This window comes from Pipistrellus kuhlii, unplaced genomic scaffold, assembly GCF_014108245.1.
Source record: "Pipistrellus kuhlii isolate mPipKuh1 unplaced genomic scaffold, mPipKuh1.p scaffold_m20_p_6, whole genome shotgun sequence".
NCBI classification, from domain to species: Eukaryota; Metazoa; Chordata; class Mammalia; order Chiroptera; family Vespertilionidae; genus Pipistrellus; species Pipistrellus kuhlii.
In genome coordinates this window covers 12,310,080-12,325,555 of record NW_023425562.1, presented here as the reverse complement: position 1 = coordinate 12,325,555, position 15,476 = coordinate 12,310,080, and the positions used below count along the sequence as shown (strand labels likewise).

The following is a 15,476-nucleotide window of genomic DNA, read 5'->3' as shown; positions in this document are numbered from 1 at the left end:
AGCCATCATTTTTTTTAATGAAATAATTGCCAAAGCATTATGGAAATAATCCTGTAGGTAACGTTTTTCTTATTTCCTGGTCTAGGCATTCATGGAACTCCACGTGGTAGAGATGATGACACCCTTACCTCTATTAGTGTCTTTCCTGAAATCTCTATTCTAACATACACCAATTACCTGTAATTATTTTTCTCACATTTTAGAGCAATTCTCTGCTATTTCTACCTTTCCTATCATCACACTTTTCAGGCTGAATCCAGGGAATGCTATCTAAAACACAGGAATCACTGACCCTCAATAAGTCATTTTTCAATAAGGATTCTGCTAGCATTTATCAGTTATAATATAAACTATATGTATTTACTAAACCCAGACATCGGTGTGTCTCAAATAAGAGATTATTATCAACTTTTGCTCCAGGCCAAGCTATATTAATCTGGAGGAATGTACTCTTGACCTCCCTCTTGTCAGTTCCCTAGGGCTGCTGCAACAATGTACAAGAACTGGCAGCTTAAATAACCAAAATCTATTGGAAATGGATTGTCTCTCAGTTCTGGAGCCTGGAAGTCTAAGATCACAGTTCCTTCTGAGATCTCTGAGAGATAATCTGTTCCCCGCCTCCCCCTATCAATGAACTTTCCCTTCCAGACCCTTGACTTCAGAAATGACGAAGTTTGCACCTGAACAGCAGAAATCTGATACATAAGATTTGTTTTGAAGCCAAATTTACTAATTTTTTAAAAATATTATTTTATCACAACTTTTATGTTAAAATGACCTGTAGGTTACTAAATTATGCTGATGATAGATGGTATGTATTCTAATATCTATTAATTAAGAGGAAAAGAGAGAGAGAGAGAGAGAGAGAGAGAGAGAGAGAGAGAGAGAGAGAGAGAGAGAGAAAGAGAAGAAGGAGGAGGAGGAGGAGGAGGAGGAGGAGGAGGAGGAGGAGGAGGAGGAGGAAGAAGAACAAGAACAAGAAGAAGAAGAACAACAACAACAACTAGAAAACATATTACCCAAATCTTATGAGCCACAAAAACAAAATTAGCAACATCTCACCACCCAGCCCCCAGCCCAGCCCTTAGTTGATGGGATAAAAGAGAGTGTTTCATTCTTATAAGTGGTGTCAGTAGTATAATAGTTGATTCTCCAGATAAAGAAAGATCTATTCTTTGCCAGTCTCTGATTCAAGTCCTGGTCCTCATTCCTAATCTGGGAAACTGAACTAAAAACAATGATAACCTTCAAAGTCTCCAATACTGCTAATGCTTCATCTTCCTTCAGGCCTCAAGGCTCTTAACTTCTCTGAAGCACCTATCACTCATTGTGCCTTTTCAAATCTTGCCAGGAACAATGCCACACAAAAGCACCTGAGAAGTGATAGGAAAGGAAGAATAGATGTGTCTTCTTCCTCAAACACACTCCTTCCTTGGCCACCACCACCATTGAAATCTGAACAATAGTGAGTGCCTCATGTTTACTAAGGCTCATGTGGATGAGGGTTGGGGTGGAGAAAGAAGGGTGTGAAATCAACATGGATTTTAGGGAATAAATTGGACATATTAAGTGAAGACAGAGCCAAGTCAGCATTGGCTCAGTGGTTAAACATCAACCTATGAACCAGGATATCACAGTTCGATTCCCAGGTCAGGGCACATGTCCAGTTTTCAGGCTCAAGTGCAAGAGACAGCCAATCAATGATTTTTCTCTTTCTTCCTCTCCTTTCTCTCTGAAATCATCAACAACAAAATATATATATTATTTTTATTTTTTATTTTTTTAATGTGAAGACAATGCAGGATGTGAACTTTAGTACCCTTCTGGCCAGCTGTAGGATTCTAAACATGCACATGCCTTCATTGGGAGATTAAAGAATATATATTTTTTTCTATCCCTGCTTTCCAAATTCTTTTTGTGTCCTAAGCTGTCCCTCTTGCTTCTGCCCCATAACAAGCCTCCAAAAATGGACTGTTCCCCTAATTAACGTATCAGATAAAGCAAAAACATTGTTGCCACCTTAGTCTGAAGTGGTAAATCATCTTTAACTAGAAAAAAAAGGAAGGAGAAACACAAACAGGCACATGGCACATATTTCAAAGTATGCATTTTTTTTTTTTATCTTACTGCACGTGAGCCTGGCCACAGATGGAGGATGGCACAGCCCACAGGGGCCCAGTGCCCAGGCCCTTTTCCATTTGGATCTGCTTAGACCTATTTCCCCGTCATTCCTGGCTCACTCTCTCTGCTTTCCTTAGATGTTTCCATGGCACTGGCACTACTCAAGCCTGAATAACTGACAATTTTAGGAAGAGCATGTACAATGTCAATATGTTGGCACGTTGATACACATTTCAGATCCTAGAATATCCTTTTTTCACTTAAGGTAAAGAGAGATTTTCCTTAACTGGAAATGGGCAGTGGGAGAGCCAACTGAATTTATATTGAGCAAACTGTTTTTATCGAATTTAATCAAGCGCCAAGATACTTGGAATACATGTTGATGATGTAAATTTCTTATGAATACCTCCACAGAGTTTGTGGGCAAGCTCTTTTCTTATGAATCGAAGGAGTTTGTTTGTTTTGTTTTAAAATTTTCCTCTTTCTTTTCCTTTAGAACTAATCAGAGAAATGGCTTGAGAAAGGCAGCCAAGCACATTTAAGGTGTTTGCATCAAATATTAAAATACCTATCTTGTACAGCAAGAAGGGTTTCTGAAGACCATATCTAGTCAAGTCTGAACATCCTGGCGAAGGTATTTGGATTTCCTCTGTGAGAGATAGCTGTTTCTAGGCTGGAAATTGGACAGGAATATGACAAATTGAGACTGAAGAAGATGAATCTGGCAACAGTGTACCGATGGACAGGTTGAGAGGAAGGAGTGTGTTAAAGTAATATTAATATTTCACATATGGGGCCCTACAGCCTTCCCCATTTGTAGAAATTCTTCAGCGGACTGTCCAGTGACACTTGTGGAAGCCCTTTGACTGCCCTGCCCTCCCTGCTCACCATTTAAGGTATGTCCTTCTAACAGCAAGCATCCCCTCAGAGAATTAGGCTAAGAAAAATACACACATCCACATCACATGCATATTCCCAGTGTGTACACACGTTCTTCAGGTGAGCATTTTATAGCACATAAAATGTATATTAAGTTACATTTCAATGACAAATAGCATCCAGGTTGTCAAATGATTTAATACAAGATGTCCTCATTAATTCAGTTCTGTGAATCTGTGCTCAGCATGCATCTCAGCCCTGACGTGCATTTGGCAGCATTACTTATTTAATGCCACTTCCCAGGTGTCGATATTCCTCTGGAAAAAGGAGCTTCTCAAGTGTGCTTCAAAGAAGCATTACTGTGATTTCTTCAAATCCATATCCTCATTTAATAACATGGCTTTTTTTTTCCTTTGGCACTTCCCTTAGATTCTCCATCTTCAACTGTGTTTATTTGTTGATAAAAAGGCAACTTTTCCAGTGTGAGCTCTGCATACACCTTGGGAGTGCATGCAGTAGGAGGCCTCTTTCAGACTCTGAATAAAGTTGCAGCCAAACTCAATCCCTTCCTCCAAATCTCTCTCCTCTTGTCAGCTTCAAACACTCATTGTCATTCCTAACTGCTGGGAACTGACTCAAGCCTGTCGGACCATGCCTGACTCTTAAGTCTTTTAGGGACAATAAGAGCCACTAATGTATTTGAGACCCTGCAATCTCCCTTCACATCCTTATAATCAGCCTTACACGAAAAACCAGTAATAGACCAAATTTTGCCTAATAAACAATGTTTACTTTAAAAATAAAAACACATTTATACTTTTATTGTAAGCAGACTGAAGCCATCCATTCCCCTGTTCTACAAGCTTACAGTCCCACACTCTTCCCATGCTGTGACTGCCTCCTCACTCTACCTAAAGGTCCACTCAAGACACACAAGCCATTCCTCCAAACCATCATCACGGGTCAGCCATTCATTCTCTTGAACCAATAGTAGGACCATATGGTCTTGTGCCATCCTTGTTATGAAGATACTGATCTCACTGAATCTGTATCCTCTGTTTTTGCAAGGTGGGGAGTGGCTCTGAATGTTTTTATCAATCTATATACTTTGAACACCTTTCAAAATCACCAATGAGCAACTATTTTTATCACTTACCACTCAATTACAAAATAATTCATTTACCTATAAAAATGTTTCTGTAATTCACTAGTCTAACTTAAACATAGCATGAGGTGTTTCTCACCAGATCTTGTAGTAGCTGCATGTAAAATACAGACTTTTTCACACACTGCTAGCTACTATCCCTGCAGTGAGGATTCTCAGTGAGGAAAACTGCTCAAGCAAAAGCGAAAACTGTCTAACATATACAGAATATCTCACTGTCAAAATATTAAAATACTAAATTCTTTAAATATTAAAATTCTCAAAATATTAAAAATTAAATTCTTTCTAGAATATACAGAATATCTCACTGTCAAAATATTAAAATATTCAAAATATTAAAATATAGAATATTTTAAAGTAAAATATAGTTATCATAAGCTAGAAAGAATATTGAAAAATACTGGACTTGAGAATAAATAAAACTAAACTCTACTGATGAATTTCTTACTAGTAATATGTATGTTCTTAGAAAAGTTACTCAATTCCAGTTACAGTTTCCTTCATTTCTTCCTTCTACCTTTTTTTCTGTCCTTTTCATTTTCTCCTTCTTCTTGTTCTCCTTCTCCTTCTTCCTCATTTATTGAATAGGTAGTCTCTATTACTCATTCCACTCCCAGCATTATATACCAAGTATCACTGCATAGCACATTACCCCATATAGCACAACATCCTGTTATTGTTATTACTAATATACAGATGGAAATGGACCTCTAATAAGCCAAATTGGGTTGATGTTCTTTAGTCAACCAAAGACTAATGCAAGGGCATTTCACTACTTCTTTCTCTGTGATGTTCTATTAGAGGTTTAGAGATGGAAGCCATCTTATTCTTTAGTATCTGACTTAGATCTTACTAAAAGCAACTTTTTCAGATGTTTTCTCCCAATTCTCAATTCCTACCTTTTAGGTTGTACTCTAAGCCTTATTTCAAATTCAAGAAGCAAATGAACCCTCTCATGACTAGGGTTGTGTCACATTTTGGTATTTGATCCTTCCCTTCAGAGAAAGTGTCTCCAGTGAGGTTTCCCACCCCCGTAGAGAAGTAGACTTCTGGTAAATATACACTACAAATTGGTCACACATAGTCAGCATCCATGAATCTACCTGCCATTCACTCCTGGCAATAATTATTTTAATCCTATATAATAAAAGGCTAACATGCAAATCGACAGAACCATGGAACCCCAGGTTGCTATGGCATTCACTGACTACCAGGGGGCAAATGCTCAAAGCAGGAGCTTCCCCCTAGTAGTCACCACTCAGCCACAAGCCAGGTTCATAGCTGGCAAAAGCAGCTGCGGTGGCAGGAGGGATCTTCTCCCACCTCCGAGGCAGCACTACAGATGTCCTCTGAGGCTCCCAGACTGCAAGAAGGCACAGGCCGGGCTGACGGATCTCCTACCCTCCCCTACCACACACCATGAGTTCAAGAATTTTGTACACTGGGCCTAAGGTATCTAGATAAAACCCATTGAAAAAAATCCTTCTTGGAAAGTGGAGATGTGGGCAGTCTATTAAGTTGTTCCCAGAGACATCAACCCCCTGAAATGCATGCCCCAAGCTATGTGGGTGGTTTCTTTACCCTGCATGATAGAGCAGGAGCTATTTAAGTAGGTTTGGGCAATGGATAGATATCTCTCTGCTTTCTAAAAATTTCTCCCTAAGGTCCTCCTTGAAAATTTTCTCCTTCCCATGAACTTTCTCTATCCTGGATAATAGCATATCTGGCTCCTTTAGTCCTTCATGCTTTGGGAGATAAACAGCATATTCAGAAGAGTTATAGGCACAGAAGCCACTTACATTTGGACTAAAGTCTGTACTTACGTTTAAAGACAATTCCTTTCTTTTCTTTATCATCTCTGCTTCATAAAGAGGTAAGACAAGAAGGACTTCCAAGCCCTTTCTGCAAGGTGCATGTTTCCCCGACTTGCTGTTAGCCAAGTGGGCTCCAGAGTGGCAAGTTGACCATTCCAGAGCACACACTGTCCTCAAAGAAATCATTAACAAAAATATTTGAACATAAAAATATATGTAAAAGAAAATAAGAGAACATACACACAAATCTAGAGGGTAGCGTGTGAAGAAATATGCTGGTTAATGCTTGGCAATAAATCAATATACCCCACGTATTTCAAACAGTCGCAACTAGATTGGTGCCTGTTCATGAACAATTTTACTCACTTCACATCTGATTTGGGATGTGAAGAAATTATTTATGTCTCTTGTAATGTCCTGACAATGATAATAATTTCATATGAGCATATACTAAAATATTTTCAAAGTTCACATCAACCATCACCTTTAACACTAACAATAGAGACCCTCCTGCTTTATTAATTACTAACTTTGTGACTGTAATTTTATCTGGGGTTCCAAGACTTTGCAAATAAAATTCAGACCACTCAACTAAATTTAAATTTCAGATAAGTATGCAATATTTAGAGCATATTTAACTAAAAAAATGTTTATTTGAAATTCAAATTTAACTTAATGCCCTGAATTTTATCCATCAATAGTTACTCAATCAATTTTTCCAACTAAATTTATTTTCCTCATCTCTAAAATATTATCCCCTGATAAACTTCTGAACATATTAAATGTGTGAATGGCTAAGAAAGTGTTTTTCAAACTATAAGAGATCAATCACATGCTATTATAGAAATTATTACAATTATTTTCTGATCTAATTATGCAACCTTTATTTATATTTTATCAACTTCCAAGCATATTATTTAAAAAAAATAACATTTTAAATGGTCAAAAGAATGCTCTATGTTGCTTTTTAAGCAAGCATTTGAGACTGAATCTTGGTGCCTTTGGTCATGAGAGCCGTTTCCTCGTAGTTATTCCTGAGGTTTATGGACTGCCTGCATCTGTTGTATAAAAAATCACAGTGAAACAGTAGGAAACATGGTTCCAGCCCTCCTGAAATATTCTAAGCATATGGCGAGGTAGCAAGAGCCTGGTCCCAGGTTGGGAATTTTGAGAGATAGGGAGAGTCTACATTTTTACATTGCTCAATTGGGTCCCTGGAGCCTTCATTAGTGGGATATTTTCAGGAAGAAGTACCAAAATAACTGGGATTCTTTCTACTCTTCCCTAGGACAACAGAACTTGGGAAGTTTAAATGTGAAAAATCAGAAAAACAAATTTTATCAAGCAGAAAATTTTTCAATCTGTTTTCAAGTAAGGGTTTATTCACATTTTGGGAGGATAGAAGAGTACGCACAAAAATATTCTGAACATAAATAATATATGTATAAGAAAAGAAGAGGACACACACAAAAAATCTAGAGTGGTTGGCTTTAGAATAAGGTATCAAATTCATTGGTTAAAGAAATTTCCACAGTCTGGACACTTTTTAAATAAAACAAAAGAAAAGAAAAGAAAAACCTTCACACAAGTATTCAAGCTGTAGAGTGAAGTGAAGAAATCATAGAAGTAAGATTGTTAATAGTTGGTTGCTCTGTAGTTCAATACATGCTTAGCAATAGTGCCTCCTTTACAAAACCACATGAAGATATTTGTTCTAGGGCAGGGGAGGGGAGATGGGTAATTGAGAATCCTGGCCAAAAAGTTATTTTGTGGAGCTTACTTGCCAATAACAGCAATCCAACTCAAACTCACTTGAGTAAAATCAACAGTTACTGGAGCACCTTTTATGAGGTCAGTGTTGATACCAGATTCTGGAACAACTGACATCTGACACTCAAATACCACTAGTGCTCTCAATCCTTTCTCACATCTGATTCTTTCTGCATGACAGCCTCATTCTCTCCCATTGTAGATTTCCCAGAATGTCACCAAATTATGGGGAAATGGCGGTAAAGCAACAGAATTCTACTGGGAAAGGGTGGACTCTAATAACTGCAGTTTCAGAAATCCTAGGAAGAATTCTGATTGGTCTGTTTTCCAACCAACTGTGATCAGAGGAAGGTGCACGGATTAGGTGTCCATTGCTCTACTAGAAAAGTGTAATTGTGGTAGAGTTAAACTACATAAAATACATTTCTGGAAGAAATTACATAGCTGGGGTGGGGAGGAAGTTTTTAGAAAGATATTTTTGCTCGCAGGAAATGTATAGCAGGAAAAGCAGTAGGCATTCACTGAATAAAATTGACAAATATGAAACAAACTATCAGATCCAAAAGTAAATTGCAACTTTTTAAGTGCTCAGCTAGAACAGAATACCTTATTAAAAGTTTCAGAAAAGCCTTTTTGAATGCTCAGACAATTAAAACAATGACCAAAATATGTCTAGAGAATGATAAAAACATATAGTAACACAATATGGAGTTATGGAGGCATGGATCTAACCATGTGGGACAACTTGAAGGTTTTTGAGTGTTTTTTTTTTTTCCAGATGCAATCAATGGGTTTGATTAAAAGTGTGATAGGATCCAATGGACATTTTCATAACTTATATAGCACAGCTGAGAATCCCAGAGCCAATATGAAGAATAAATGTAGAAGATGGAAAAAATAAAATAAAAATTAGTTGGGGTAAAGTGATATATGACAACTAAAATCACTCACTACTATGTTGCTATTTTGGCAGATCATCATTTTCCCCCTTTAACTGCATTGAAAATCACCACATGGAATATCTATATTCAGTCAGGCTGATGGAATTTGACATTTTCTAATATGTACCCACCTGTTCCAAGATTATTAAAGCAAAATTAAGCTTATTGTCGAGACACTAGATTAAGCTGTTGTGTGAGGAAACAAAAAAATTGTAAGTTTAAAACATCTTTCTGTAATAATTATTACATGAAAATATCCATGAAATAGTCATAGGAAGTTAGAAATGCTCATATATTCATGGTTCAGGTTTTTCACCAAACTGGTCAGTAATGCCCTTTTTAAAAGACATTACAGAAAATCATGTCAAAAATATATATTACAGCCCTGGATGGTTTGTTCAGTGGTTAGAGCATTGGCCTATGGACTGGAGCGTTTAGGTTCAATTCTGGCCAAGGGTATATAACTTGGTTGCAAGCTCAATCCCTGGTCCTGGGTCAGGGCACATGTGGGAGGCAACCAATTGATGTGTTCCTTTCACATCAAAATTATTTCTCTCCCCTTCCCTTCCATTCTCTCTAAAAATCAATGGGAAAAAAACATCCTTGGGAGAGAATATCCTAACTAATAAAAGAGTAATATGAAAATTGACTGTCATTCCAAGACACAAAATAGTTTCCCGCATGTGAACACAAGATGGCCAGCAGGGAGGACAGTTAGGAGTGACCAGGCCAGCAGAACAGGGAAGTTAGGGGTGACTAGGCTGGCAGGGGGTGGCAATCAGGCCAGTCGGGGAGCAGTTAGGTGTCAGTCAGGCTGGCAGGAGGAGTGTTTAGGGGCTGATCAGGCTGGTAGACAGAAGCAGTTAGGGGTAATCAAGCAGAGGCAGGCAAGCAGTTGGGAGCTAGCAGTCCTAGATTGTGAGAGGGATGTCCAACCACCGTGATCAGACATCCCTCAAGAGGTCTCAGATTGAAGAAGGTGCAGGCTGGGCTGAGGCACAGCCTCCCCCCGCCCCCCTCCACCCTCATGCACAAATTTCATGCACTGAGTCTCTAATATTTATATATATTTAACAACATGGCACCATAGCCCAGCCAAATTGATACCTGAAATGAAACATCACAGCAGAGAATACCGTTTGAACACATAGAAACCTAACATCTGAGCATGCACACACAGGCCAGTCTCTTGGAATGGGACTCATCAAATTAATTAGATAATTTTTCTGGAGAAGCAAATAGGGGGGTGCTAAAGCAAAGCAGACACTTCCCTCACCTACCAAGGAAGGAGGGTCCTATTCTTCTTCTTCTTCTTCTTCTTCTTCTTCTTTTTCTTCTTCTTCTTCTTCTTCTTCTTCTCTTTTTCTTTTCTTTTTTTTTTTTTTTTTTGCAGGGGTGGGTGACTGGGCTGCCAAATAAAATTTATGAGGAAAGCCAATCATATCAAATAAGGATAAATGATTCTTATATAAGAATTGCAGTAGAGTATAAAAATATCTAAATAAATGTATAACACATGCATCCTAAATAAATAATATGTATGTATTTTTATGGAGAAGAGAGTTAATATTTAATATAAACCTACTCTTGTCAAAAGAAGGCAGAAAGGAACTAGGTTACTGAATCTGGAAACATGTTAAAATGCAAGCAATGTGATAAATCTTTTGTAAGTTATATTTTATAAGTTTGCTCTAAACAGCACTGCTGAATATTTTCTGATAAATTGTACAAGAAATTGGCATCCTTTAAATCTTCTGAGGCCCCAAATTGTAATAGAATATATTAGAATGAAGCATGGCTACAATTTATAGTGAGCATCAAAGACACAGGATAAATTTGTTTTAAATGAGAAAAGTTTATGAATTAATTAAACTGTTTTTTGGCTTAGGAAACCTAATTTCAGCCTAGTGCTGAAGAACTCAAGTTCCTCTGTTCATGAGGGATTATAGTAATTTTGTGGAGATATAAACAATAAAAGAAAATGATGATTTGTAATGGTCTGAAGAAGGAAAAACTGAATTGTTAAAAATGAACAATTGCTCATGCTGGTATATTTAGTTAATAGATATTCTGAAAGTCTGTAATATTCAGAATCCTGATCTATAAGATAAGATTTCAACCCTCAGAGCAATTCTCAGATTTGAGTTACAGTAATATTCTATGTCATCATAAAATAAAATAAAAATATATATATGCATATATATATGCATATATAGATAGATAGGTAGGTAGGTAGATAGTTAGATAGATGATAGATAGATTGATTGATTGTTTTCAGAGAGGAAGGGAGAGGGAGATTGAGTTAGAAACTTTAATGATGAGAGAGAAACATTGATTGGCTATCTCCTGCATGCCCACACTGGGGATTCAGTCCCCAATCTGGGCATATGCCCTGGCAAGGGATCAAAACATGACATCCTGGTTTATAAATCAATGCTCAATCATTGACCCACTGCCACCACTGGGCTATGTCATCTTTTTTCTTCTTATCCAATCAAAATGTTTTCTCTGCTATGTCTAATAATAGACAAACATGTAAATTGACCATACCTCCACTATGCCACCAGCCAATCATCTTACCTAATAATAGACAAACAGGTAAATTTACCATACCTCCACTATGCCACCAGCCAATCAGGAGTGATATGCAAATTAATGCAACAAAGATGGTGGCTAATTTGAATATACAGGTGCCAAGTGGCTGATTGGGCCAGGCACTCGAATTGTCACCATGGTGATGACACAGGCATTCTGCCCACCCCCATCGCAGGGCCTCCCAGCAGAGTGGGAAGGTGGGGCTGGAGCAGAAAGAGGTGGCTCTGGGGCCTGATTGGAAAGGAGCTGGGCCAGAGTGGAAAGGCGGTGCCGGCCACCAGGGAAAGGAAAGTCCATTCTAGCACGAATCTTTGTGCATCGGGCTTCTAGTATTTTTAAATAAAGCACTTTGTGAAAGTGCTTTGAGTAAAAGAGGGTGTGAGAATAAAGTGCTTCACACTCTATTCAAGAATCTTAGTAAAATAGGCGCTAAGAAACCTCTAAGGATATAATTCTGAAACCCACACATAACTGAAGAAATTTGACATTGACTCTCTCATTTGCTCAGGAGTAATGTCCATTGTTTTCTTATTACCACCAGCCCTGTAGCTAGTACAGATATTACACATCATGGATCCCTTAATCAATTATCACTGCCCCAGAGATAAACATAGCCACTCGCTGGGGCATTTGTGTGTCAGTGCTCACTTGCCATTTCAGTAGAAGTTATCAGAGTCCAGGTATGAAAAATACATACGTTAACAACTTCAAGCTGTAAAACAATGAATTACAGGGGGGAAAAAACAACACACACACACATGGATGTGTGTGTATACACATACATATTTTTTCACACACATACATACTTTTTCTTACCTAATGAAACCTGTATTTTCCATAGAAGTCTGAAAGAGATTACTGCTTCATTCTCCACCATCCACCCATACACACACTTGCACAAACACACACACTTATATGGGGACACTCGCACATCCAAATGTAACGTTTTTCTGTAATAACACCTTCTTAACTTATGATTTTTTAATTCCCCCTCTTAAGTTTTCTTTTGCTTGACTTTTTCCTCTGTGTTTTTGTTTTTTGGGGGGTATTTAATTTGTTTTCATTCTTTCATTTTACTCAAAGAGTTTGTGTTACAAATTCTCCTCTGACCACTGCTTTAAGTACCCAGAGATTGCTTATGAAGTGCTTTGGTTATTTGATTAAATTCTTTAGTTTTAATCTATATTTTCTTGTTCCATCCAAGAGTTTCTAATAGAAGGTTTTAAAAATATTTCCTGGTGGAAGGGGCTTTTAATTTTTTTATTTGTTAATAATTGCTAGTTATACAGCATTGTAATCAGAAAATAGTATTGGTAATAGAATATTTTGTTGTGTTCTTTGTAAACTAGTGTATGAAATTTTTTTTGTAAATGTTCCATAAGCACCTGAGAAGGAAGTAAGTCTCTTTTCTATTATCAGAGCCTACAATTTGGTGTATGATGATAACATCTATTTTATTGACTATGTTATTTAAGTCTTCTGGCTCCTTAATTATTTGTGGTCTGTCCACTTGATCTGTCTTGATAAGAGATTGCTCTATTATTATGGATTTTTATCTATCATCTACAGTTTATATTCATGAATTTCATATCTTCATTTTGACTTGTGGCATTTAGCATAAAAATATATCTTTAGGTTCAAGGTTAATTTTCCTTAAAATTATCCTTATTGACAATTTATTCATTTATTCCCTTAAAAAAAAAAAAAAGTATTACTGCCACAAGTGAGATTGTTGGGTCTTTAGGACTCAGATTTTCTATTTTCAATATGTCCAAAATCCCAACAGAAATAACTCGAAGGTCATTTGAAGGCTATTTTTATGTTGTTTTTTGTTTGTTTGTTTTGTTTCATGCAATGTGTGTCCATTTATTTTACACTTGCAAAAGCCCTCTGCCTCATTCTCTCCCAAACCAGTCTATTTTTACAAACATTTAAAATTTAAAATCAAATAAAAATAGGGAAATTAATTTTAGTACAATTATTTTTCAATATAGCCCATAATTACTAAAATTGAAATATTTTATAATTGACAAATGCCCAGGTGACTTATAGGGCAGTAAGAAAAATTCCATATTACAAGTTAGAAAATTCTAATACAAAAATAGTCCATGTTTTAAAATAGTCTTTCCTTTTAAAAATATTAAATGCATGAATTGGTCATCGTTGCTCAGGGGACCATGCAATCTTCTCTGTATCATTTTTATTTTAGAATGTGCTGCTGAAGCAATACCAGAGCTATTTTTTTAATGTTTTAATGCCTAGTATATGTGAGAAAATGTTTCAATGGAATCAAGAAATACATAGTCATTAATTATTTAGCTCTTTAGTCTAAAAAAAACTCAGATTTTCTATATTTCCCTATAAGTTCCTTTTATACCAACCAGAGCTTCTAAATTGCACGGAGAACACAGATAATAGTGGTACTTGTGCCCTGAGTTGGTAACAAGCCAGTCAAAAACAAATGAAATTGATTCTCACACCAAGCAAATTTTATGAAATATTAAAAATTATTATCAACCTACATTTTCACCTTTATGGACAGGTGGTTTTCCAGGAAGTCATAAACTACATGAAAACCCATAAACTTGATTTTTTAGAGCCCTTTAACTAGGACATTCTTTGTTTGTTTTTTATAAAAATATTTTATTGATTTCAGAGAAGGGAGAAAGAGCGAACTAAAGAAACATCAATGATGAGAGAGAATCATTAATTGATTGCCTCCTATACTGCCCACTCTGGGGATCAAGCCTGTAACCCAAGCATATGCCCCGACTGGGAATTGAAACATGACCTCCTGGTTCATAGGTCAACACTCAACTACTGAGCCACACTGGCCTGACCATTCTTGTTTTTTATAGTATATTTAAAATCATCTGTGTTATTCAATAGAAGCCCAAGAACACCTACCTCTTTATAAATATGCTAATTGACAAAAAGGAATTTGGATTCTGATTTATTCATAAAGAACTCTTTTAAAATATTCTGAAGGTAGGGCAAAGACTGATTCGATAAACTTTCCAGCTCTCAAATACTTGAACCACTTTTTAATATAGTCCTCATATCTGAGCTGAAATAAACAGTTTGGTTTTGCTAGAGACATGTATTCGTCTTCACAATACCTATGGGCATGGCATACATAAGTGCACACTGCTTGTCTTAGGAAGAAAAGAGTAAGATCTTCTGTTTTAAACTGGTTTTCACAGAAGTGACATTTTTCTCATGCTGTCAGTATTTAATTTTCCGCCGATGCACTTACAAGTTCTCATGAACAGTTGAATGCAACTGTGACGCTAACCCTGAATGAAGCATGACTTTCCTCTCCAAGCCTTTGGTGCTGAAACAACTGCAAGAATTAAACACTCACCACTGGTCCTTTGCCACAGTGAAGTTTCTCAATGCAGACTCACCAACAACTTTTGACCTCTGGATCCAAAGAGCATCTATTACCCAGCATGCAGGGGTGGGATAGAGTGAACCAGCATCATCATTTGGCTGTCGCCCAGTTAGCATCCTATCATAGGTTGAACAGCAATCTGGCCAACATTTCAACTGCCAGCGAGAATTCTTTATTAGCTTGTGGATGGGTTTGCCTTTCAATTGGATGATTTGAATGGCTTCTGTGGTAGGAGAGATGCTGCGCTCAGATAATGATTTTGCATTTCACCTCATCATTAATGCTGTGGACCTCAAGGGAAGTCATTGTGCCCTTTAAGAAGGTCAAAGCATTTTATAACCTTAATAAAGACTCAGAGCCTCAGGAACAGCAAGTGACTGAATAAAAATATAGCTAAATTGTCACTTCAGACTACACTACTTGAAGGATTTCAATTGCAAATCAACAGTTAAAGAGTACAATGGCATCCCAAACTTCAGTGCTATTCAAAAATACATCCACAGAAACTGGTATTATTCAAAGAAAAATGAGGTGAAATTATCTTTTTCCCTCTCTAGAAAAGCTTTTTCTTCTGTAATTTTATATTTAATTGCCAAATGTTTCACATGGGTGCTATGCAGAGATAGGTTAATAAACATCTTGATAGATTTGAATTCAAAGCAATTAAGTCATGGTGGTTCTTAGTTATTGTAGATTTATTCCTATGCAGAATTTAGGTCACTGCATTCTGTAGTGTAAAGTGAATACAAGATAATAAGCAAGAATAATTATGAAAACTTCATCACTGTATGCATTTC

At 36.9% G+C, this 15,476-nt stretch overlaps 1 pseudogene; it reads right to left on the bottom strand.

Moving 5' to 3' along the window:
- Positions 1-13,418: 13,418 nt before the first annotated feature.
- Positions 13,419-13,513, bottom strand: LOC118708526 (annotated as a pseudogene).
- Between the last annotated feature and the right edge of the window lie 1,963 nt (positions 13,514-15,476).